General features: G+C 47.3%; 1 protein-coding gene across 6 annotated transcripts in view; it reads right to left on the minus strand.

Annotated features, from left to right (window-relative positions):
* CAMTA1 (calmodulin binding transcription activator 1) overlaps positions 1-26,391 on the minus strand; it is a 236,006-nt gene that overhangs the window by 182,676 nt on the left and 26,939 nt on the right. Inside the window, exon 1 of one of the 6 annotated variants that reach the window (XM_088066395.1) lies at positions 20,279-20,298. The exons of the other annotated variants lie outside the window; for them this stretch is intronic. The gene's annotated coding sequence lies outside the window, so the exon portion shown is untranslated. Of the gene's footprint in view, positions 1-20,278; positions 20,299-26,391 lie in introns of those variants that run through there. 6 annotated transcript variants of the gene reach the window in all.

Raw genomic sequence — 26,391 nt, forward strand, 5'->3', positions numbered from 1 at the left:
ACATTGACAGCAGGATGAAAACATCCCTCCCTCTGCTCACCCAGCTCAAATCCAGCTGCTGAGAGGGGACCCTGAACACTTGTGCCAGGCTGTGCTTTACATCCCCAGGAGTGGGCTAATTTCCTATTAGTTTAAAAATATATACTTTAAAAAAATTAAAATCTTGCTGATCAAAGAAAGGGATGTGTTTCAGAATTACTCTGGTCTTCTCTGGTTTTAAGCCTTTAAAATTCTGGAGAGGCAGTTTTGACATCCAGGAGCTCTGCAGGCCCAGACAGATGGGGATTCCTGGTTGAACTCCTTTTATATTTTCTTAATTGCTTCATATTTACCAACGACCTGGAAACGAGCAGTGTGAAGGTGCCACTTGAACATGACAGAAGGCATTTCCGAGTGAGGCTCAGACAGGCTGGAAAATCAGCCCAGAGCCCTGAACAAACTACAAACTGGGCAAATGACTGACACAACACAGAGTGTGTGGGATGCAAAAAACACCAAGTAATGGGGATTGGAAGAGCAGATGCATTATTCATCCAGCCTGTGAGGGTCAGCTTTAGTGGCATTACCACTGAGTAAGTGAGGCATTGGGGCATAGTGTGGTGGACACCTTGGATGTGCATCACTGTGAGCCACACTGGTCACCCCAGATCCATTCTGTGCTCCCCAGGGCTCCTGCTCTGGGCAACCACCCAAACCCACCCACAGGAATCAGAGAGACCTATGTATCTATAAATCTATAAATCTATATACAGATACAAACACACATTCCTTGGGACATTTCATTTCCCTCTACAGTTTCCTGAAGGGAGACAACTTAGAGAACAGAAGAGTTTAATGAATTAAAGTGCACTTTAAGTTAGGGAACGTTAATGAAGTCACACCTTAATTTGGTATAATTGAAAACCCAGCCCTGCCATTGCTTGGATTATGAACTGCAATTTCTGGTCCAGCTACCTCCTCCCAGAGCTGCTGAGAATGATGCACTGGTCGCCCAACACCTGTTACAGCTCTCTCTCTTTCTATGGGGGAAAGCACCAAGGTTCCTCCCTTATTTCCCATTCTTGAGCTTTTTACTGCCTTACTTTGCCCAGCGACCATCTGACAGCAGTACCAGCTCAGGGATGCCGCTCTTGAGGACCAGGGGCAGGCTCAGCATCCCCAAGGGCAACTCAGCCACAACTCCACAGGGGCCAGCAGTGCCAAATGTGCTGGGCACACAGGGGTGGCATCCAGGTGCCAGTGTGCCACAGGGGACAGCCTGGCAGGCCCATCCCAGGGATGGGCTTTGTGCCAGTCCCAGCTATGCTCCAGGAGTATCAGAACAGGGCAGCTCCCAGGCCCTGCGCATCGTGCTGCCAAGAGGAGTCTCTGGCATGTGCAGACAGCTTCTTGTCTGCACTTAAAATACTATTTGATTAAAAAAAATATAAAAAAATAAAAAGGAAACAAATCGTGTTTTGTGGGACTGGGAGCATCAAGAGCAGAAATGACAGCAGAAGCAATGCTTACTTGAGCCACGCTGCCAAGCTGAAAACACTTGGGCTGTGCCTGTGTTTGCCCTTGCCTTCAGCTAGTGTGGCTCCTGTTTGCTTGGCTCCAAATGGGGAGGAAAAATGCCATTTCCTCAGTGCCTACCCTGGAGCACTGTAAGTGGTGAAGAGGAAAGGCTGCACCATTCCAGATACACAAAGAATACACAGAAGTAGAAAAACGTCATCCCATCACTTAATATATGCAAATTATGTTAAATATTTAATTCATTAAATGGCTCAGGTTATTACTGAATTGTACCTTAAGCTGTTCAGAAAGTTCATTCTTCTTGCACTTGCTCAGTAACGTGAAATAACTGACTGAAATTAATATTTTACAGTTTGTGCAGACAGAACATTTATTAACAATTCCTTCCCTCTCAGAGTCCTTCTTCTAAACAGGTTTCAGGCACCATGTGACTTAAATTATCCAGAGGGAATGAATTTTGATTTATTTTTAAAAGTTTGTTTTATTCCCAGTTTGGAAGAGCTCAACAAGCTGTGAGGACCCAAACACAACCTTGCTGGGAGAGAAGAACAGCCACAAAGCTCTTTCCCAAAAGCTGGTGGGGAGAGCCAGGGGAGAGGAAAGCAGCCATAGAATTTGGGGATTTTCCTTACTCTTAAGCCCAGACAGCTGCACTGTTCACAGGGAAACAGCTCCTGCAATAGCCCATAACGTGCCACGGGTCCTCCGGGATTTCATACGCATAATGTGAAGTGACAGGGCTCTGGCTCACGCCATCCCCTGTCCCTGCCATCCCTGGGACAGCCAGACAAGGGGGAAGGGGCCACTACAGGCAGTTCCAGCTGCTTCCAGCCTCACCAACAGCCCAGGCAACAGTGTCTTGCCCTCAGGCTCATTACAAATTCCAACTAAGGGAGCAGGTCCCAGTTAACCCACCAGCACACTCCAGCAGCTCCCAGCCCCGTGGCCCAGCACACAGACCCCGCTCCTTGGGGTGAGGGCAGGACACAACATACCCCAACACGTGCCCAGCAGACTGGCATCACACAGGCAGTGGCCCGAGAGGTAACACGGGCAGCCTTCACCACCCTCCATGGCACCACCTCCCACCACGTCTCCGATTATTTTCCCTTTCGCACGCCATGGGCAGCTCCCAGGGAAAACCCATTGGGCTTCAACCCAGCTCCTAACACGGTGTGGCAGCTATGTCTCTATGAACTTCCAGGCTTAGAGGAGACAGATGAATAAAAATAATTATCACCGGAATGGTGGTTCCAGCATCTAAGTCAGTCCCTGGCCAGTGACCCGGGAAAGGTGGCTCCCTCTGGCAGGAGTGTGTCCCTGGGATGGAGGTTTACAGCCTCAGCCGAGCAGACACCCTGCAATGTCTCATCAATCTTGGCTGGGGAAAAACCTTTCCATTTCCAACGGGAATATGCAAACCAGGCTCCGCACTGTAAATCTTCCTTTGCGGCGCTAAGGAGATAAGTAGGACCTATTAACCTCCCATGTTATTTCCAACTTCATTATTGGAGCTGACACAGGGAGAGCACACGGTGACGGCTCTTTTTGGCAGAGTGCATGTAAATCGCTTTCTCAAAGGAAATTACTTCTCTGGGCTGAATGTTATTAATCTAAATTCTCTCTTAGTCAAATTGTTGTCCGTAATAAATATGGAACAGGTTGCTACGCTCATCTCCGAGGGCATCCTAATCCAGCTGCAGGTTTTCCCCTCAATTTGAAGGAGCTCCTGAGGAGCTCCTCTGTGAGAGCAGCCTTCACCCAAGGATGGGATCATCCACCCCAGTGTTGCCCAGCACATCAGCACCCTGTGATTTCATAATGAAAATGCATTTTGGCCCTGCCAGCATTGCATGCTCCAGCAGTAAAGTGTGAGCAGGAGCAAGCCAGGGTCTGGTGAAGCCAGGAAAGGGACACAAGGCATGTCCTTTTCCTGGATGTGGTAGCCTTCCACAGCCAACGTCTTTCATGGCTGGTGCTTCATTTATGTCAGCTTTGGTACTGTTAAAGCAACTCAGCTTACAGTGTTTAGGACTTTATGCTCTTTTCCAGTGGATATACACTTGATATCCTACTTGTGCAAATAAAAAACCCTGGAGTTTAAGCACAAACAGATCAAAAACCCCATAAAAAACAGATCCAAACCCAAACTGAACTTTGCCAGAAATGGAGCGAGGAAATTTATTTGCATGGTATTCCTTCCTTTCACTGAAAACCAGCTCCGTTCCAATAAAGATTTTCACAGAAATCCTCACAGAACACCCCTCCACAAAACTTACAATTCCCCCTGCTCAAAGGCACACCCCAGGTATGGAGCAGATTCAGAACACTATAAATCCAGTGGCACACACAGCCCTTCTCCTCATTTGTTACCAGCCAAGTGTGAAAATGTTAATGAAGGCAGCTGTAATAATCTACGGGAATTTCCCAATTAAGATTTTGTTCACGTCTTCCAGCTCCCGCTCCAACGCAGCCTTTGAGCATCCCCCCTTCCACCCAACAGCAGCCATAATTGCCAGGCTCCATCCAGGTACCCTTGCCCGGCCACCCTGACGAGGGAAACCACGGCCACTCTATTAACTCCAACTTCTATTGCATGTATTCCTAGAAGAAAATGAATGCTGAGAGATTTTAAGTGTGTGCCTACCGCCCTACACGAGTATGTTTGAAACATAACATGCTGACAGCACTGAGTCAGGCAATACCACATCAACCACTTCTACTGAAAAAAAAATAAATCAAAGATTAAGTTTTGGGGGTGGCTCATGGCAGCCTGGGCTCGTGGGAAGCTGTTTCCTTCCTGGTTCAGCAAGGCAAACCCTGGGAGCCTGTCTGGGTGTTGGGAGCACATCCCTCTCCTGGCAGAGCAGAAGAGAAAGAGACTCCATGATAAAATGAAGGCATCCTTGCAAATAAATTACTTTTCTAGCACAGTCGTGTGATTTTTAATTTTCCTCTAATTTCAGGACTGCAGTGCTGTTATAAAACCCCTCTAAGTGTTTTAGGGAGATGGTAATGGTCCTATACTAAAATAATTCAACCAACACTATAATTTTAGTACCACTATCAAAATGAAATAATGGCTGTTTACTGTGTTACACCTTTCAAATGACCTTCATTTGAATACAAATTGTGGCTCCAAACTCCAAAAGCCGCTCCATTTCAGAAGGCAGCAAATTGAGGATGTTTACTCGGAATTTACTCTACCAGCAGATTCCTCAGCATAACCAGAAAGCCCAATGTGTTTGGGGGGTTTCTTTCCTCTGAAGTTGCCTAAGACCAGTCTAAAGGACCCACCTGGATCTGACCAGAGGCCTGAGCCACAGCCCTTCACTCTGCTCCAAGCATGATGGGAATCACACATTCTGTTTCATCTGGAAATACTTACTGGTAATGAAACTGTTCACTCACAGACCCCTCCCTCCCAGCTATCTCACCCTGGACAAAGAACTAAAATTACTCTGCCAATAATCAGGCCAATCATCAGGCACCCAGATGAGAGAAAGAGGTGGATGGGTCCTGTCTCAATCTGGACCTTGAAAACACTTTACTTGCTTTTATTTTTTTATGGTTAGGCTCTGCTTGCCCATCACAGGCTCTTGCACAGGCTCTTGTTCCCAGAGAAGCTGTGGGCACCCAGGCTGTGGGGAGCCCCTTGGCACAGATCTGGGCAGCCCTACAGATGCTGTTCCCAACTCCTGTGGCTGTGTGGCATTCGCAGCTCAGCCCACACAGCCAGCGCAGGGGCGGTCACAGGCGAGGATCTGCAGAAAAAAATTTCACTACAGACATTTGCTGATATTCACTCATACACCTGGGAACCCCAGTCTATCACCAGCTATTTCACTCTAATAATGAATTTCTGCCCTTTCATCAACATTAGTCAGAACAAGCTCTGAGAAAATTCCCATTTGGTGCCAGGAATATAACAGAAGACATTGACATGAATGGCAGCAAGCAAAGCCAAGCCGTGTGCCCAGCTGCAAGGCAGCACAAGCTGCCAACACCCAAGTCTGAGCCCTTCCAAGATCGTTCCTAAGAAGGGGAAAAAAGTACAATTATAAAAGAAGTTTCTCAATAAGGTGCCAGAAGTTGTGCTACAAACTCCCTGTGAACACTGAAGCACCATGATCCTATAAGGATACTCCATGCTCAAGCACACTCCCTCCTCTTCCCCAGTTCCCAAACAAACCAGTGGTGATCCAGGCACCAGGCTGAGCGCTGCTTTTGCTGCTGCTCACAACCCAAGCGCTACAGTGGGAAAATCCCACATGCCGAAAATACAGAGCGTCTGTAAACACTCCCGTTCCCAAACACCTACGTGTAATTACTCACGATGAGTGAGGAGGAGGAAGAAAAACCCACTTTTTGTTTTTAATTCTCTTCTTTGTGCATAGAAGCTATTGCAAGAGAAGTCCCAGCCAGCCAACATCTCTGGAGGGGAAGAGAAGTATGTAGCCACAACAACTGGAGATGAGGGCAACAGTGTTTTGACAGCAGTGCTATTTTGGGGCAGCAGAAAGGGAAATCCCTTCTATAAGGGATGACCTCTGCCTTTCCCCAGAGCTGCCTTTCCTTGGCAGATACAGCCCTCCCAAGGGCAGAGCCAAGCCAGCAGTGGATGTCCCAGCTGGAGATCTTGACCCAACACCCGCCTCTACTGTGGGGACATGTGGAGAAACAAAAGGTGTTTAAACAATAGGTGTTGTATAAAACATCTGAAAACAAGACAAATTAGTCATTAAAAATTAATTTTAGAAAATTACAGTCTTGTTAATAGACACTGTCGTGACTTTGCATGTTCCTTTTCCAGCAGGAGGGAGGAAGGAAACTCAAAACACATTTTACTGTATTTCAAAAACTGAAAAGGTAGATACCCATGTCTTTGAAGCCTGTGTTCCCCTATGCCATCCCAGTGCTGGCAGCATGGCCCCATATGGTGAGATGCCAAATGATGTGACCAGAGCAGGTGAGCACCTGCAACCCTGTGCCAAAACCCCCACCACAAACCTGCCTGTGGGATGCTCCGACGTTATTTTCATAGGCTCAACAGTGAGGACTATGCCAAAATACTCAAGGTCAAGAGACCAGCATGGTTCGAGGCAATCTGCACCTCTTAAAACAGTGACAAATATGTTATTTAATTTTAATGAGCTTTTTTGCATCTCCAATCTAATTACAGCATTATCAAGCACTGCTCCGAACTGCAGGTGGCTGCTCATTACTTGGGGTAAGGCTGTCACAAGCATTTTTCATGAATACTAAAAACTGCCTCATTTCACCACCCGCTCTGAAATATCCCCAGCTGATTGCTCCACGTCTGAATGTGGGGTTTGGTGTGGTTAAGAGAGAGCAGCACCCACAAGCACAGCTCTATGCACCTGCCCAGCTCCTCTGGCCAAAACCTCCAGGGGAAACACCACATCCACCAAAAACAAGTGAGTTTTGGTGTGCAAGATACTTGTGCCAGAAATGTCCCCCAAAAGCAAACATTTCCCTGTTCTGCACACAGCAGTAAAGACACCCTGTGACAGGGCACTGAGGAAAACCCCTCACTTCCAGATGGCTTCTATTTTTTGCTTTCAACTAAGTGGGTTTTTTTAATCATTAAAATCAAGGAAAACTCCAATGTCAAAAGCATTCTGGCAAGATCAAAATTCTTCTGTTTTTCTCTTAAGTTTTGCAAAAATTCAGATTTTTCTGTTCCTTTTTGGCCAGTTCTTTTGACCACCTCTCCTCATGGACCACCGTCTCCTCCATGCAGCACAAAGCTGCTGGAGCTCACGTAAAAAAGGCTCAGTAACCAGCATCAGATATTTTAATCCTCCCCAAATCCCCTTTTCCCTGCACGGTTTGGTGAGCACAGGCAACAAACAAGTGATAACGAAACCCCAACAGCAGCTTTTCCTCTTACAAAGCAGAGAGGCAAGCAGGACACCCCCCCTCAACAACCCCAAATCTTCATCCCTCAGGGAGGCAGAAACTTGCCCAGCTCTCCCTTGGATTGCCTTTCCTCCCCCCTCAAAAACCTGATCCAGCTGGTGACCAGACACAGGTCTGCCTGACCAGGAGCAGTCACTGGCATCCAGGGGGGGCACAGGGTGGGTGGCAGGGGACCAAGGGCTGAGGGGAGACCGGGCTCTGCATCACAGGGAAAGCGAGAGCATCCTGGGCAGGCTCTAGGCTTGTCCAAGCTCCTCCAGCAGCCTCATCAGTGCTCACTGACAGCAGCTGGGAGAGGCTGCGGCACCTGGGGCTGAGGCAGCTGGGCAGCAGCACCTGGGTCACCTCCCACACACCAAGTACGCAAGCGTGTATGTGTGCCTGCAGGTGTGCATGTGTGTCTGCACGTGTGTCTGTGTGTATGCAAGTGTGTATGTGTGCATGCAGGTGTGCATGTGTGTCTGCACGTGTGTCTGTGTGTATGCAAGTGTGTATGTGTGCATGCAGGTGTGCATGTGTGTCTGCACGTGTGTCTGTGTGTATGCAAGTGTGTATGTGTGCCTGCAGGTGTGTATGTGTGTCTGCACGTGTGTATGTGTGTCTGCACGTGTGTATGTGTGCCTGCAGGTGTGTGTCTGTATGCAGGTGTGTGTCTGTATGCAGGTGTGTGTCTGCATGCAGGTGTGTATGTGTGCATGCAGGTGTGTATGTGTGCATGCAGGTGTGTGTCTGTATGCAGGTGTGTATGTGTGCATGCAGGTGTGTGCCTGCATGCAGGTGTGTATGTGTGTATGCAGGTGTGTATGTGTGTATGCAGGTGTGTGTCTGCATGCAGGTGTGTATGTGTGCATGCAGGTGTGTATGTGTGCATGCAGGTGTGTGTCTGCATGCAGGTGTGTATGTGTGCATGCAGGTGTGTATGTGTGCATGCAGGTGTGTGTCTGTATGCAGGTGTGTATGTGTGCATGCAGGTGTGTGTCTGTATGCAGGTGTGTATGTGTGCATGCAGGTGTGTGCCTGCATGCAGGTGTGTATGTGTGTATGCAGGTGTGTATGTGTGTATGCAGGTGTGTGTCTGCATGCAGGTGTGTATGTGTGCATGCAGGTGTGTATGTGTGCATGCAGGTGTGTGTCTGCATGCAGGTGTGTATGTGTGCATGCAGGTGTGTATGTGTGCCTGCAGGTGTGTGTCTGTATGCAGGTGTGTGTCTGTATGCAGGTGTGTGTCTGCATGCAGGTGTGTATGTGTGTATGCAGGTGTGTGTCTGTATGCAGGTGTGTGTCTGTATGCAGGTGTGTGTCTGTATGCAGGTGTGTATGTGTGTATGCAGGTGTGTATGTGTGCATGCAGGTGTGTGTCTGTATGCAGGTGTGTGTCTGTATGCAGGTGTGTATGTGTGCATGCAGGTGTGTGTCTGTATGCAGGTGTGTGTCTATGCAGGTGTGTGTCTGCATGCAGGTGTGTGTCTGTATGCAGGTGTGCATGTGTGCATGCAGGTGTGTATGTGTGCATGCAGGTGTGTGTCTGTATGCAGGTGTGTATGTGTGCATGCAGGTGTGTGTCTGTATGCAGGTGTGTGTCTGTATGCAGGTGTGTGTCTGCATGCAGGTGTGTATGTGTGTATGCAGGTGTGTGTCTGTATGCAGGTGTGTGTCTGTATGCAGGTGTGTATGTGTGCATGCAGGTGTGTATGTGTGTATGCAGGTGTGTGTCTGTATGCAGGTGTGTGTCTATGCAGGTGTGTGTCCATGTTCTGGCATGTATCTCTGTGCCTGCAGGTCCATGTAGGTGCACACAGGACGCACACACCCAGAGCAGAGCTGCCCAGCGCCCCGCAGCTCCGTGTTATCCCGGCACACACGGGCTCGTTCCCGGCGCCGCTGCGGCAGTCCCGGAGTGTCCCCCTGACCTTGCTGCAAACCGCAGCGGCCTTTGGGCCGCGGGATCGCGGCCGCACGGCTCTGGGAGTGGATGTGCCCGCACGCTGGGCCGGGGGATGCCACCGGGGACCCCCCTCAGCAGGGACAGTGGCCGGCGCTCCGGAGATCCTGCACGGGGCTGGAAGAGCGCGTTCCCCGGCGGAGCTGCGGGAGGAGCAGGGATGGGGCACCGCGGATGAGCGAGCGTGTGGAGCCCCGCGTTTGCTCAGCCGGGCCCCGCAGGAACAGCCGGCTCCCCCCGGCCGCTTCCTCCGGGCCCCTCTCCAGATAAGCACACTGACTTTAGTTAAAGCGTGTGCCAGCTGCAGCCCCGCGACCGGAGCAGGCAGAGACGTGGCGCTGAATGATAATTAAATACATTCGCATCATCTGTCATTTTTTACTGCAGGTGCCGGTGTAATAAATCCGAGCTTGACTCTTCTGTCAGCTGGCAGCGAACATGTTTTAACGCCAAATCCCGGGGGATGAATTCAGAATGGCTTGGCCTTGCATGGGGAGGAGTCGCCTATAACACGCCAAGTGGGTAACGCATACTTGATTGCTTTCATAGTACTTTTATTATTTTGGTGACACGTGCCTGATGTAGCGTTTCAACCCACTCCCACAGGGAAGGCAAACATTTCCACCAGCGTCTTTCCTGCCACACCCCAACCCTCCACACACAGCTCTGCTCGCCTCAGCCCCCAGCACTGTCCCAGCATCCTGATGTGCCTGTGACCTGTTAGGGTTATTAAGATTCTGGTCAAAGAGGAAAAAAAGTCAAAGGAAAAAGGCAAACAGAAAAAAAAATGCAAATTAATTTAATTAGAACAATGACAACTGAGAAAATTAAACATTTAGGTTACTATGCTGTAAAACCCTAACTCATCCCTCTGGTGCACAGTGAAGAAGCAGCTCTGTTTCACCATGGATGTATGCAAACTGCTCCCCAGTCATCCTGTGGAGAACAGCGAATCTTTCACTGCAGATACTGCTGGGAAACTCCATATGACACCATTTTCCACGGGCATCCACACACCTGTGATGCAGCATCAGCCTATTAAGTGTACTGACTCTGCAATAATGAACTGTTTGGGTTTGAAGTCAATTTATTATTTTACCAATAGTTTTCCTCTTGCCTTCCGCATACGGCCCAGTTGATGCACAGATCAGGTACAAATCCAGGTGCCGCAGGATGCTCCTGTGTCCAAGCTGGCCCCTGTCCCACGAAGGACAGCCAGGCCTGGCTACAGGAACCGGGCCCTGCAAGCCCAGGTGGGAAAAGCATGGTGTGAAGGGAGAAGCCAAAACCCCAATGAGAACAATCCTCCCAATTCTCACTATGGAGCACCGGTGCCGCGGTGTGCCACGGCTGGGGCTTGCCAGCTGCACCCGCTATTTATAACCCTGGCACTTACACAATTACCACTCGACAACTTACAATACAGACCTGGAAATCAGAGCACTTTATTTACCCAGCCAAAACTTTATCGGTGCAGTTGGCTTTCCAATGAGGGACATGTTGTTCATGAAGCACTTCCTTGTAGGTGCCTGTCTGCCTTCAGCTGCCCTGAACAGCATCTCCCTTCTGGTAGCACAGGCTGGTGGGAAACATGCAGGTAAATCCTTTGGAAGCACTCTCCATCTTCCAGGACTTGCTGCACTTTTAAGCTAATAAAGTCCCAATTCTAATTTGAAGCAGAAAATGCAACTGAAGGGGAAAACAGCTGTGGGTCCTGCCCCAAAGCAGGCACAGGTGCCTGTGCTTGTTCCTTAGGTGGTTTCTACCTATATTCACTGTGTGCTCCACTCCTTGTTCAGTTTTGACTTTTATGGTACTTTGCCAGCCATATGTGTGTCCTGGAGCCACATGTCTTTTTTTAATAAATTACATCAAATTAAATCATAAGTAAACTGAGTGGCTTCAGAAGAGCAGAAACCCCTTTTTGTGTGCAGAAAACCCAGTGCTGCTGTTTTGCAGTTTCCTTGGCAAGCACATGGCTCTGCTCAGCGCTCCCTTGCTGGAGCAGCAACAGCCCTGTAACACCATCAGAACACAGGGACAGCTCTGAATTCGGGGGCAGGAATCACTGACACTGAATTTACAGCATTGTTACACGTCCCATCCCAGCAACAGACTGTCCCAAAACGGCGTCCTTGCCACCTTCCCCAGCATATTCCTAAACCCATAATCCCCAAATCCGGGATCCACCAGTGCCAAAATTTCCTGATGCGAGTTTGCAGTTCCCCCCACCAGCACTACTGCCTGCAGCACCAACCCCTGCTTTAAACAAAAGCACGGTTTTCCTTTCATTAAAAACATTCCCACGGATTAAAGATTTGGAGGCCACAGCAAAGCAAGTTAAACATTTACTTTCTATTAAAACATCTAAATGAGAAGATTAAAACCTGTTTTACATTTAACAGGCAAAGTCAAATCAGCACAGGAGCAGCTTAGTGCGTACTTAGAGCCAAGGCCTTCTGATGTGCAGAGGTAATCAATTTACAGAGGGAGGGATTTCCTAAAACTACTCAGAAAGGGGTAAAAAAAATAGCACACATACAAGAGCAAATCTTTCCCTTCTGTCCCCATGGCCGCCTCCTGGAGCTGTTTTGCTGCAGCTCCAATCAGCTCACTCCCACTGACAGCTCTTGCCCCAGATTCCCCCATAAAATATTTTCACAGCTGATTAGTCTATTTAGCACGTTGCACGCTTAAGCTCTTTTGTTTATTTTTCATTTGAGATGGCAGGAAGAGACGATCCAATAGAATGCAGAAGGGGGTTATTGACTGTGTTTAATGGCAACTGTTTGCAGGAGTAGCAGTTAGAGGTCACAGAGGTGACGCAGACACAGCTGACTGCTGCAGGAATTTCTGCTCTAATTTTCTAGCATCCAAACAGACTCTGCCTGGTAACAGAAACCACTGAACTACAGCTGGTTTCTGCCAAGGCAGAATTCCCAGGGGAAGCTGAAAGTCTCCCTTTACAGGGCCAAAATCCAAGACTATTTGTATTCGCCTGCAGCTGATCTAGCAGCATTCGGACACGACACCAGCTCTCTCCTGCCATGCAGGTGCTGAGGCAAAGCCCCCACTGCTGCCAAGCACCCCTTTCATGTGTATGTGTGTATGAGCCAACCTTGGGGATCACCCATCCCACCAAAATGGTTTTTGGTGATGCAATTTCAGATGAGTGCCAAACCCACAGAGTAACACAAAGCACCGTCACTGCTAGACACAGTCCTCCATCCAAACACCTAGGACCCAAACCCACGTACTGAACTGGCACACGCCGTGATACCCCCGTGGCCAGCAGAGAACCCCACAGGGACTCACACACGGATGGATCTCAGCCCCAGGTTTCCAAGTGAGGTGCTCTGATGCAATGAATGAGTAGCTGATTTTACACCCCCTCTCTAACACAGCTCCATGAGTTGATCCTGCTGCCATTAAAAGGGATCAGAGCTCCCACACTCCCATATAAACAGAATTAGACTGAATCCCCCACATGTCCTAGAGATCATCCCAAAGAGAAGTCTCTACTTCAGTTATACAATCCTCAGTTTCAAAAGTTTACTTAAAAAGTGAAAAGCAGCAGAAAGAAGTGAGGGGCAGAGCAGATGTGTGCAGCCCCTGGGGTGGAGGGTTGTTTACTTTTAAATGATCACACCATTTCAGGGTGAAGCACCACCCAGCTAAAGGAAGAATCACATGAAAGTGCTGCTTAACTGACCTTGCCAGACAAGTTTTTTGGCATGAGCCCGTATTATGCAAAAGGAATAATCCCTTTAACTAAAATATTTGGAAGAGGGTTGCACAGCCAGGAACCAAAGGGAGGTTTTGCCATTATTTCTCATCTGATCATGCAGAATAAAATGGTCCAATTTACAAAGTATTTTAGGACAACACTTGGAGGTTGTCCCTACTTGCAAGCAAATGCATTTTGCCACTTGTGCAGACTAAACATACTACATGCAGACAGGAGAGTAGCTGGGTGGCCCCAAGGCTCGCTGGAGAGAAGCCACACGAGCCGTTGGCCATGGATGATGCTCACAGCGAAGGGTCCCAGCACCAGCCACAAGCAGGACGCAGGGGAACGGCCCTGGGACACTTTGCAGCTACCAAGCCCTCAAGGCCCTGCAGCACCCGAGTGTCAGTGCTCCCGCTGCCGTCGTTCACACTCCGACAGCCGGACACGGGAGCCCACCGGCACGGCAGCGGGGAGCTGCGAGCTTCAGCGCCCGCCTCCCCCCGCGCCCCTCCTCGGGGCCGCCTGAGGCGCTGCCCCTGCCGGAGCCACGGCGTTGGCTGCCCTACAATCGCCGTCTCCTCCAAGCCCTCATCTTCCCTGCAAACCTGCACATTCAGTGCCTTCGCAGCACCCTCCTGTGGGGATTCCGCGTCCGTACAGACACGGGGGCAGCTGGAAACGGGGCGCGATGGAAACCCTCCTCTTCCTCCTTCTCCGGCGAGGCGCTGGGACAGGCAGCACCGGCAGGCTCGGCCGGCGGCTCCGGGGGAACAGGCCGTGCCGCCGGCACGCACCGCGGGCCCGGTACCGAGCGGGCCGGTGAGGAGGCGATGCCGAAAGCACCGCGGCCACTGGCACAGCCCGCACGGGACGGGCAAGCGTGGGGGCTGCGGCAGTCCCGGCACTGCTCCGCTCGGCGTTTGTCTGTAACCTATTGACTCACAAAGCCAAGCAGCGACAGGTAATTACAGAAAGAAGTAAAAATGAGTAGATCTCTTTGCAGCAACCTCTGACATACACAAAGTGCTCCTCAGCTCCTTCCCTGGGGTGTGCAACTGCCCCCCACGGGGTATATCACTGCTTAAAAACCTGCTCTCAAAACCAGGGAAACCTTCACTTAGCAGCACCTCGTTTGGAACCACTTTTGCATTAACACTTTTGTTTTCATGGTGATGCTGCATTTTCATTCAGATACTTGAAAGCATTTTTTGTCACAAGTTGCAGTGATTTTACACAACACTTTGCACCTCAATGAAAATCAAACAGTGCACTGATTTTTAAGAGAAAGAAGACTGAAAATTAATAATTATTATGTTACTAAACATTTTTAAAAAATGGTGTGTTAGCTACACTTTTAATGTACAGCATTCAGAGTGGTTCTAAGATACAGAAATCCCAGATATTGCAAGAATGCTGCAAAATTAGACTTGGCTAAATCTCAAATCTGAATCACCGATTACCCTGCAGGTTACACAGTAATTTAACATCCTTCAACATGTGACTTGCAGAGAGCACACAAATCAGTTCACATGTGCAACGGGCAATAAGAACATGGATATGGCATCATTCACTTTTGAAGCCTCTCACACCAAATTAATTCATCTTAATAGATGATGCTTCTGGCAGGAACAAACTAAATTTTTTGCTTCCCGAACAAAGGATTTTCGAAGAAGCCTGGCAGATGAGCATTTGGTGAAGCCACACACTACAGACACACCCCTCTAGTTTAGATGCTCTAAAGCAAGGAAAGAGCAAATTGTGGGAGAGATGATAATCCCTCATTTATCTTTTCCCCCACCTAACAAGAGAAGTTCTTTCCATGCCCTCATTGCCTGGCAATGACCACTTTCACCTATCAGGAGTGGCAAGTTGCTCCCATCCCTGGAGCACTCAAGTATCCTGCCATGGAAAAGAACAGGCTGTAGAATCAATCACACAGAATCTGTCAGAGAAGAGCATCTAGTCTGGGAAATTCAGGTGCAAAACCGCAATTAAAGACTGCCTTTCCACTGCCAGAAAGCCTTTCCAAACCATCATCCTGGACAGGAACTAGAACCTTCTCTCGAAAGTTAAAAATTCATCGCACTCGTCAAACTCTGAGAAAGGAAGAGCTGCTCATCTACTAAATTTTCAAGACATAACTACTGAGCCTTGCTCTTCCAGGGCAAAGAAAGGCTGAGGCTGATGGTAAGCAGGTGTATAGAGGCTGGAGGCAAAGGCAGAAAATTCATCCAGCAGAACCCAGGAAGGCACGGAATCAGATATGGCAGAACTGAGCAGGCAGAGGTGCAGCAAGATGCACAGGATTTTTGTTGTTACTGTGCCATGAGGTCTGTGTCCAAGGAAGGCAGGGATTGGGTAGGTGAGGAGACTCTCATCATTACTGGATATATGACGTGACTTATTACTATCATCAAAAACTACAGCGCCTTCCCAGCGGCAGCAGCAGGATTTTCTGGATGAGAACACTCCATTTCTACCTTGAAGAATATAAATTCTTCCTCCACTACCCAGCCCTGCTCAGGGGATAGTAGTGCTATTCCCAGCTACAAAGAAAATGTGTCCTAAATAAATGGAGAAGAGAAAGGCAAATAAAATGTTTGATAATAAAGTCTTGCAAGCTGTAGACTTTTACAGGAGGGAAATAATCTCCACAGCTGGAAGGACACCTCTCCTGACATCAAGGTCAAAACTTTTTAAGGAACAGAGGCCACTAGGCCACAGACTGGCCCCAACCCAGTTGGTACCTCGGGAGGACAGTTCCCTGGCTGCTGCCTTCTACATATCCACAAGAGGAAAAGCCAAGCCACAGCATAAACCCTGGCTATCAGATCATATGTGGATCCAACTACTGAATCAGTAATTCCTCAGCCCCTCCTCAGCCCTGTCACACACAAGGGCAGAGGGGAATGAGAAATGAACAGAGGGACCTGAGTGACAGGACAGCAGAGCTTCTCACTGGGAGCACATTGCGTGATGTGGCACCTTCCAGGCCCCTCACAAAGAATGGAGAAAAGCAAGTTGTAGTATTTGTTTCATCCGTTCATCACAACAGGAACATCAGCCAGATCTAGACTAGGTCCAAGGGATAATCACTGTAATTAGCACTTCGTTCATATAATTACCAGCAGACCCTGTAACATTTTACAATGGAGGTAATTACCCACATTTTACAGCTGAGGAAACAGATACAGTGCAGGTGAGTAACTTAAAAGAAATCATCAGTGAAACTGTGGCACAGCCAGAGGCTGCAATTATCCTTATTCCCAGCCAAGGCTCTCCCCAATAATCCATGCTGAATTCACTTCTGTCTTGTGGGAAGGAATCCAGAGAAAATAAACATAAACTGGAATTTCCAATGTCTAGAAGAGCTGAAAAGCAGACAAGCCAAACCTGAAGGAGAAATAAAAACACATGTTTATCACTGAGCACTTTCTGAGCCGAATGTGCAGCTATGAGCAGGGGACAGGCAGAAGACCCTGCTCTAGCAGACACAAAGCCAATGCGGGGTGTCAAGGGCTACAGTTCTACTTCTGAAGCAGAGGAAAAGCAGAAGCACAGCAGAGGGTCAGGGCTGGCTGCCCAATGGTGCCAGCTCAACCACTCAGCCATCAGAGTCCTTATGCAAGTCAAGAAGTTAGATATTGAAGCAGGAGCAATAATTAAATTATTTAAGGACTTTACAAACCAACGCACACCCAGAGCGGCAAGCAGGGTGACAAGCCTGAGAAATTCACCCCCACCCTAAAGAGAACCTCCCTGCACAGTGGCTGCCAAGGATCCCAGTCCTACCCCAACAGCCGGTGTCCCAGTGCAAGGCCAGAGCAGCACTCAGGCTCTGCTCTGGAATGGGGGAACTCCCTTCCCCTCTGAGCACAAGAGCAGTGGGAGCAGCGGGATCCATGCCTAAAACCCACCAACCCTGAAAAGTGAGCAGGGTTAGCTGGCAGTTGGTCAGTTTATTGCATAGGGTCAGGTGCTACACAGTAATCTGTGTTTTCTCAGGTAGTCTTGGGCGGTTGATACAGACCTGTCCTGTCCTGTCATTCTGCACCTCTGGGTGAGTTTCAGTGTTAATAAAAAACGGTGTGTTTGTGCTGCCCAATACATCTGATTTTCAAAAGTAGTCAGACCAAAGTGAGGAATTTGCTACTGCCTATTTTTATTAAATAACCAGCACATGCAGATGACACACAGGTGTCTATTAGGTTGAATAAAGCAGATTAGGTTAATCCAACCCCAGCTGCAATACCTGAACTGCAAGACATACAACGCTCTGAATCTTGTACGTGTGCCAAGGATTTCATTTCAGCCCTTCAGCCTTCTCTTAAGGTTAATACGTAAGAGCCTCCAGCAGCAGAAGATACTGCATAGATTTCAAAATTAAGACTTGTTTCAGGAGTGGATGTTGTCAACATTCTGGCTTTGAGTAACAGAAAAATCTCATAAGCAGGAACAAATCTCTCAATAGAGTATTCTCTCAATATCTAAACAGACAAATGTTTTGCTTTGCAAACATTTTGCAGCATTTGTGTAGTTCTTTGATTAAGTGTTTGATGAAAACATGTATTTGAGTTACTGCTCAGTGAAAAACAAGCTCAGTAAAGTGAATTGAGTTCCATCTTCTCTTGCCATCTAAGGGTCAGCTGTTGCTGTTCCTGCTGTATCCAGCAGCACTGCAGCAAAAACCTGGGGACAGATTTTACACTGGGGCAAATAGCAGTGCTACTGCTGGGTCAACAAAGCAGCTTTTCTTGCCAATATTTACTGTGTTTTATAGAGGAAATGGGGGACAATTCCTATCTCCTCCCTTCCCAAAGGCTGTACACCTCCTCCTCCCTCAGTAGCTCTAGCATCCTGGAAGCCCCATGCAATAGCTGAACAGCCATGACCCATATTATTTACAGTGATTTCTGCGAATAACCATCTGCATCTAACACAATACATGGAAATATCACAACAAAGCATGCATCACTGTCATCCCACCACCTTGGGAGCTACACCCGGAAAATGCCATGGCTCAGAGTGCTTACCTTATGAAAGAAGGCAAGATGGACATGACAAAACATGAAATGAGACAAAAAAACAAACAAAAAAACCCAAGACATTCTAACTATTTTTTAAGCTCTATTTTTTTTATTATTGACTCCAATTACCAACTTCAGACATTTTTATTCCATTTCTTCTTTTTCCCTGCTATCTGTTCTAGCAGGAGGCAGCCAACAGCCAGCTCTCTGCACAGGGAAGGAGATTTCCTTCAGTTTCCAGACGTTTAAATATAGGTTTTTAAGAATTGCTGCACTGGAAAGTCAAGGTATTCACATCTAACTGCTGCCAACATAAAATATGTGTTATGAGGAGAAAAAGAGTCTTCAAGGAGTTTTCTTGGGCAAAGTAACTAAGTATTTTTTCCCAATGAGTTTTAAAAATCCTGTTCTGGAGACTGGAGAAACGGCTTAAGATGGTTTCTGGAGGATTCTTCTTCTCAGGCTGACAGGTAGCATTAAACCCAAGCCAAAGCCACATCCCAGCCATCCCAGACATGCTTGGTGAGAAGCAGCAGTCTGTGTACCAGAACTGACAACTCCAGGTCTACAAAAACAATTACAGCTGAAATTTGGAACAGGAGGGGAAGGGAAAATCCATCTGAATGCTTCAAGCACTGATGGAGACTGTGACAGTCCAGCACAGCTCATAGCCACGGGGTCAGAGAAACTCATACAGTAACAGAGAGGTGCTGGGCAGGGAATTCTGTGGATACTGCATCTGCCACTATTTTAGCAGGCAATTCTGCCATACAAGGGCAGTTTAAAAACAACGATCTTGCAGTTAAGTACTGGAGATCAGTGCTGGAAATACCCTTCTCAGGCAGGGATGCCAATTCAAACCAGTTGTTTCCTGAACCAGGTTCTGATGTTGATGGTGCATCCCCTCTGTTCAGGTAGAACCTGCTAGGGCTGAACCCTCAAAACTCACAGAGGACTCCTCAGAGGGGAAGGAGACAGCTCAGGCTCAGGTCAGCAGGACTCCCAGACAGGAGCAGAGCCAAATGCAGTCCAGGAGGGTGTTCAGGTGAGCTCCAGGCTCCTTCAGAGGCCAGGCACCAGCTGAGCCCAGTGGCACTACGTGAACAGCTCGCTACAATTTTAATCTGTAGTCCTAATGAACGATATAAAGTTTTATAAGCATCAACAAGGCTCTGAGAAGACCTAAATCCATTTCAGTGCTCATTTAGCAGCTTCATCTGTGTGCAATTAAAACTTCAGCATTAAATGTTAGAGAATAAAATAATGAGACACTTAAAAAGTAATCTGTACTTCAGTGGGCCATGCTCAGTGGATTTCATATGATCATTTACCAGATAAAAATAGAATCTGGCCAAAATATGTCTTATCCACGGCTTCCCTTTCAACAGGAAAATGGAAAGAACCAACTAAGCATTGGGGGCTTTGCCATCCCACGTACACACAACACTGCTTCCCTAAGCACAGCCATGCCTAAAGCACAGCTCCAAGCATTGGTAACTTCCCTTTGGGCTCCAATGATAACAGAAAAATAAATGTAAATTGAGTTTCAAGTAAGATTTTCATTTTGGTCTGAAGCCTAATCTTTTATTAAAACAGCTATCAGTTTGGAGCTGATGGTTAGGAAAAGTTAACTTCAGGACAGGGAAAAAAATTTAACAACAAAGAATAGTTCTTATTCATAAGTGTATCTGAAATTCTCCCAAGGTTACTTTAAGCTATGAAAGTTGACTAGAGTGGGACACAGATGGGCCACAGACAGGCCACGAGCATGGGTTTTACTGAACAAAAGAACTGTAGAAAAAATGTGAATTAAAAGCAAAGATGTACATAAATATCAAAATAGATTAAGCGGGAGAACACAGATCAAAAGAAGTAAAGTATTATAAAGGAAACATACACACAATTAAACTTAAAGGAAGCAAAACCAACAAAAAAATACTTATTTTATTAACAACTGAAATAATGTTTATTCAAGAAAAGCCAACATTGCGCATCCTCGTAGAAAAGAAAAAAGACATCTGGGGAGGTCAAAGAACACTACAGTTTAAAATGATGAAATGTTACAGCTTACACACCAAAATTAAAAATGAAATGAAATTAAAAAAATGAAATGGTTACCAAAGTAATGCAGGTCAAGGGATCAAAGGTGAAGGGTCACACACTATTAAAAAGAAATCCAAAAGGGCGTCTGCATCAAGATCTCTGCAAAACAAAGGAGCTTCAGTGAGTAAAACTAGAACCTTCTACAGAAGCACATCAAAGCTCTTGCACTCCACACCCAGCCCATGGCAGCACACTCTACTACTCTCTTGTGCTGGTGTCCTGCAGCCACTGACCATTCCTGCGGCCACTGACCATCCCTGTGGCCATGCTGCCCCAGCCACACTGGGTCATTCCTTCCAGCCACTCTGGCTTGTCATTATTAACCTCCCTGTAGACAGGCTCCTTAAGGTTTTCCCATTTCCATGCTGGAGCACTGGTTTCTTGTTTCACAAACTGTTTTCAGCGCCAAGGGCTTGAGGCAGCGCAGCCCAAGCCTCGGCTGCAGGTCCTGCATTGGCACTGACCACTACCTGTGCCGAGGCCACTCTGATTAGGTCAGAACACTCCTAGCTGTCAACACAACTGTTGGATTGCTGCTTTTCAGGGAAAGCTTGAATGCCTTTTCAACAGTTTTCTTTATTCACTGTAACTGTGGAAATCTGGTAATTATTGACACACACGCACACTGAACCCCTCACATCGTAACGTATTGCTTTAACACTCCAATAAAAAAGTAATTCAAATGTGGTTTCCAAGACAAAGGCCTCTCCTCCTGGAATTTCAATTACACAGAAGCTATAAAACAACCTTTGGTACCCATTTCCAAGCAGGATGCAGTCAATTATCTATACTAAATTTATGCAGAGAACGTAATATTTACATCAGATAACTTTTGGAGAAAGACAACCACCAAGGGCATTGCATCCCTCTTCATTCCAGCATCCCTCCTCCTGCCTGGCAAGGCATTAAGTTTTGGGAGACTCTTATCTGGACCAAACCAGCCCTGTGCTTGAAGCCAAGAAACAAACTCTCTGCACAAAACCCTGCCTTTGTAGGCAAAGAAGGCCCCAGTGTCAGAGAACCACTATATGTAACACTGAGATGTAGCACAAGGATCTAGTCTGCCTGGTTGTTTTTCCAGAAAACAAATCTCATCTTTCCACATCATTCCTGCTTCACGTGTGTCACGGTCAGGAACCTGCTGAAGAATGTGAGAAGGTCCGTATTCCCCCTCAGTAGCCATGTCTGGCAAACCCTAATGCTAAAGTTGACCTTAAAACTCAGTTCCTGCCATTATTTCCAGCATTTATCAATTCCAGTTTCTGTGAGCCAAACTAGTAAGTCCACGTTTCCACAGTTCCCTCACTGCTGCCCTAGGCTGCCTCCTGTCACCACAGCTCACACTGCAGATGTGCCTCAATATCAAACTCAGTATCAAAGAAAGCAGTTTGGGAACCCAGAAACTTTGCAATAACTCAACAGCACGGACACAGACTTGCAGTGACTCATCAGATGATTAAGTCTGAATGCATCAACATTAGTTTTGTGACCAGGAAGACCCCAGAGCTAAGGAACCTTAGAGGTGCATGACAGGGACATGCCTGCAGGACACACCAACATCATGGGGCTCCCTCACAACTTCCCAGATAACAAGAAGTTTGCACAGATGAGTTTTAGGTAACTCCAGGAACATTTTAGCCCTGAGACAACAATAGTGGGGCACAATCCCAAGGTGGGGCAGCTCTACAGGGCTCTCCAGTGCCCATCTTGGTCCAGGGCTGTGTGCTGCAAACAGCTGCCAGCTCCTGCAGTCTGTCAACAATGGGGCACAGACACCAGATACAAAGGAATGAGCACAGAGACTTGGCTTTTCTTTCCCCCCTATTGCAGTGGATTATGCTCTCTCCTGCTCTCCCTAGGACACTGTTCCTTGCGAAGACCACTGCTTCTTTCCCTCTTTTCCTTAGGCAGTGCCCCAGCAGAAGAAAACTTTTGCTTTCATTGGCACTAATTTTTCCTTCATATCTAGTTTTCCTTTCTAATCTAAATTCTCTTATTTTTCTATTCCAAATGAAACAGCCACCCTCAGAAGCAGCAAACCTGAGACCAAGATGACGGGATTTCAATCCCTTACAAAACATAATCTCCTCAATTCCTATTCATTTGCCAAGTAAACCAATTCCTTTGTGTGTGTACATGCCAGGCCCTGCCAGAGAGACTGAGTTTCTAAATTGACTTTGTTGTAACATTCTCCTTGCATAACGTGGAAGTACACTTTGTGTAACACCAGTGAGTATTTTACTCAGTGCTGGGCATGCCAGAGACCCAGAAACACAATGCAGTGGTACCTACCACTACTGCTGGCATTCCTGCAGATAAACAGGTAAATACTAACTGAATTAATTCACTCTCCTGACTCCCTCATGTTTCAAGAAGGGTTTCTGTAACTGGTAACTCCAACTTTTTCTTCCCCACACATCAGATTCCACTTCTGCTTTTAATACTACACTTTAGGATAATCAGGTACAGTTAACAAGGACAAGCCACAACAGATGACACAGATTAAGAATAGCACACCAGGTCCATCCACTGGAGGAAATAACACTCCACCTTATTTTTCCACAAGACACAGTATTTGGAGCCACTGTACAGACACTGTCCAAGTGTCTGGACACGTATTTATTGCTGCTGAACTACAGTCATCTGCAACACCCACTCTGTGGAGGAACCTGGAAGTGTCAAACAGCAAAAAATCCTAATACCACTGAACAATATTCAGAGGCACTTTGGCATGTTACTAATGACATTCAGGTGGTTAAATACCATCAACATTTTATACATTGTGTACAATATGCTAAAACTAACTATGAAGTAATTTTTTTTTCTTTAGTCTATCATTAAGTGTAAAAAAAGGAATTCATTAATTTAATTTATTCAAGAGTTCACTTGGAGTAAAACAAAACAAAAAAAAAATCCAGGAGGGCAGTGAATTACTCCCAACTCTCCATCTATTTTTTGCTCTGCCTTACAGGAGTCACTCCAGTTCCAGCACTCTGGAACTGCCCAGCACTACAAGATCAGCTCTTTTTTACTGATCCTAACATGAACAAACGGGAAGGGAAAAAAAGCTAGGTTTTCCTAAGAGGACGATGAGGATCTCTCTGTGAGTAGCATAGCATGAACCGGTATTACTGCCCTTGTCCAAAATCACCCAGATTGCTAGGTAACCTTCCCATTCTGCTCAATCCCCAGCTTGTTCACAGCAGTCACTAGAGCTGTAAACACAACTGAGAAACTGCAAACACAATGCCAGCACCACATTCCTGCTTTGCACATTAAGCAAATCACAGAATTTCATTTATTTCACAAAATAAACCCACAATTAAGTGGTTCTGTTAGAGAAATTGCCGGCTGGTTCACGGATCAGCCTCAAAGCCCAGCCACATGCGCAGCGGGAGGAGCCACCCCCACATGCCAGACAGCCCCAGTCAGGTGTACGAACACTTCGAACACTTCGCTACCGCTCTGCTCTCCTCACGCTACAAACGCTGTTTCCCTTGCATTTCACTTGCCAAGCTCTTTCTTCTTTAAAGCAAGTGGGGTTCCTCACATTCCTGGCTGGTGGCCGAGAGGAGGTGACAAAGCCAGGTGGGACATGTCTGTCTGAGGCCCAGGACCTTGCAGACCACCACCACTGAAATGAAGGGTGAAAATCGACACTGGCACTCTGGATTTTATGGGTGCTCTGGCTACTCCAGCACTTGGCAAACACTTTGCCCCCACCAAGGTATCGCCTGCCATTCCCAAACCCTTGTCATAAGGTGCCTCAGTCCCCAGCTCAGCACCATGCAAAGGGCACAGCACCATGGCCCAAATGCCAGAGCAGCAAGGGCAGGAGGAGCTGCTATGTGGGAGCTGGTCTGCAACCACTTCCTTGCTGCTCCTCCAGCAGAGGATCAGGCAGAACAGAAACCAACAGCGCTTCTAGTAACAGCATTTGCCATTACCATTGGAGTATTTTATACTGTGATCAAGTGGGCAGCAGGCAATTAGTCTAAATTCAATATTCTTTTTGCTTTTGAGAAACTCCAGAGCTGACACAGACCGCGAGGATGTCCCAGCCCTGGGAGTGCTCCTAAGCAGGCACAGGGCTCTCACAACAGCCTCTGGCCTCAGGAACCCTGTGCTCCAGCTGAACACATCTGAATGAATCGATGAAAAGCATTTTAAAAAATATGCCGGACTTCAGAGTCCAGGGAATTATACTGACTGTGACTCCTTTTCCACGGAGTTTTGCCATCTTGAGGGGATACTGTGACCTGGATCAACAACCCTTTCCTGCTCCAGCTGTGCTGGTGACACATACTGGTTCCATACACTTGCTCAACACCATGAATCTGTAACACATTCAGCTACTTTGCTGAATAAGGAACGAACTGGAATATGCAGTGCAGGGCTATAATCCACTGTACTGTCCCAGGCAACCTTAAAAAAAAAGGCAAAAAAGCAGTAGCCATGCTGCCTGGTCTGTAGCAGAGCAGGGCTTCAATGAACAAACATGCAGCGACAGGAGCCATGCGGTGACCAGCTGCCCGACACTCAGCTGCCGGCGGCCGAGGGGAGCTGGAGGAGCAGGCAGCAGGGATGTATTGCTTTCACTTCCTCCCTTCCAGCATTTCAGAGCATCACAGCCAGCCCGAAGGCTCCAGACTCGCTCCCCCTATCAGACTGGGTCCCTCACGTCCCTCAGGCAATTCTCCAAACCTTCAAAATCTTCTCTCCACTTCAGAGAAAGGATGGCAAACAACTCGTTGTCAAGCGAAAAGGAGAATGTCAGTGTCATGCGAGCAAAGCAAGAACGCCAGAGCACATCGGGATGTCAGTGAACACGCGACTCGGGCCCCCAGGCAGCAAAGGCAGAGAGTTTCTTCCTATGCTAAATAATGCTCAAATGCAGTTTCATAATTGCATTATTTGAATACTCTCCCAAGCTGTACCTGAGCCTGGAATCTGCAAAATGTGGGTGCTGGCTGACTCTAGAGAGCAGGGCAGTTCTGCCATGCCCCTCCAGACAAGCCTAAGCACATGGAGCAATTGCTGCTGGCTTTTTCTACCATGCAAGTTCTGGGCTTCTCCCAACAGATTGTAAATAGAGAATCCTGTTGGAACCAAAGCCCAAGATAGCATTTTACATTTCCAGTGTTTAACTTTTTCTTCTTTCTCACACCGTGTCATTAAGTGTTTACAAGGATGATTAATGACTGCGGCTGCCAACTGTTAACGAACGGCATCTCTGTTCAGAGCTGCAATCCGGTGCCTGGCAAGCGCTGTGCAGAGACAAGGTTACTCCAAGATCCTTGAGCCCCAGCACCCCAGGAAGCTGCTGATTCCCAGACAGAAAGCAGTGGGATGCATCTCCTGCAGACAACGTATCTTGCTGCCCAAAGTGACTAGCGGGTAATGAGGCATCACCTTCACCGCCTCTGTCAGGGGACACAGGAGCTCAGTGGGGCACCTGGAGGGTGGCTCTGTGCCCTGCTTTGGGAGCCCAGCCCCGCTCCAACTCCAATGGAAGGCAGCCGAGATCCAGTACTCCCAAAATTCTCACTCAAGGGGCACTGCCAGCACACCAAGCCAGAAGCCTTTGCTCCATCCATTCACTGCAACCAAACTGGATCTGCATTTCACAAACCCTAAAATGGTTCATAGCAAACAACAACTAAACCCTTAGAGTGAGGAACTCCCTCACAAGCACAAAGCACTGCAGAACTTTCTGGCAACTAACTCATTTGTCTTAATGTGAGAAATCATATAAAAGCCCCATCTCTATCCTCTCCCAGAGCCAGAGAAATAAGCACAATGCACCTTTACAGGCATTTCAAAAATGTAAATCTGTAATTAAATTGCTAGGCTTAACTTAAGATTTTCTACCTCTGGTAAAAAAAACTGAATTAGAAGGAACACTTCCTTCAATAAGAAATATAAAACCGCTATAAACTTGATTTAAAACAAGATGACATCTTGGTATGGAAATGTATTGCCATCAAACATTTCAGTTGCAAATGCACGATCCGATGGAAAGCAAGTACCTCAATAACACGTTTGAACCATTTTTAAGTGCTCCATTTCTCTTGCTGCTCATCACGTGATTTTACTACGTATAAAGTCATCCACAGCCCACCCAGCTC

Source organism: Pseudopodoces humilis, chromosome 24, assembly GCF_049639895.1.
Source record: "Pseudopodoces humilis isolate 2021_Gansu_Grassland_sample_001 chromosome 24, ASM4963989v1, whole genome shotgun sequence".
Classification (NCBI taxonomy): Eukaryota; Metazoa; Chordata; class Aves; order Passeriformes; family Paridae; genus Pseudopodoces; species Pseudopodoces humilis.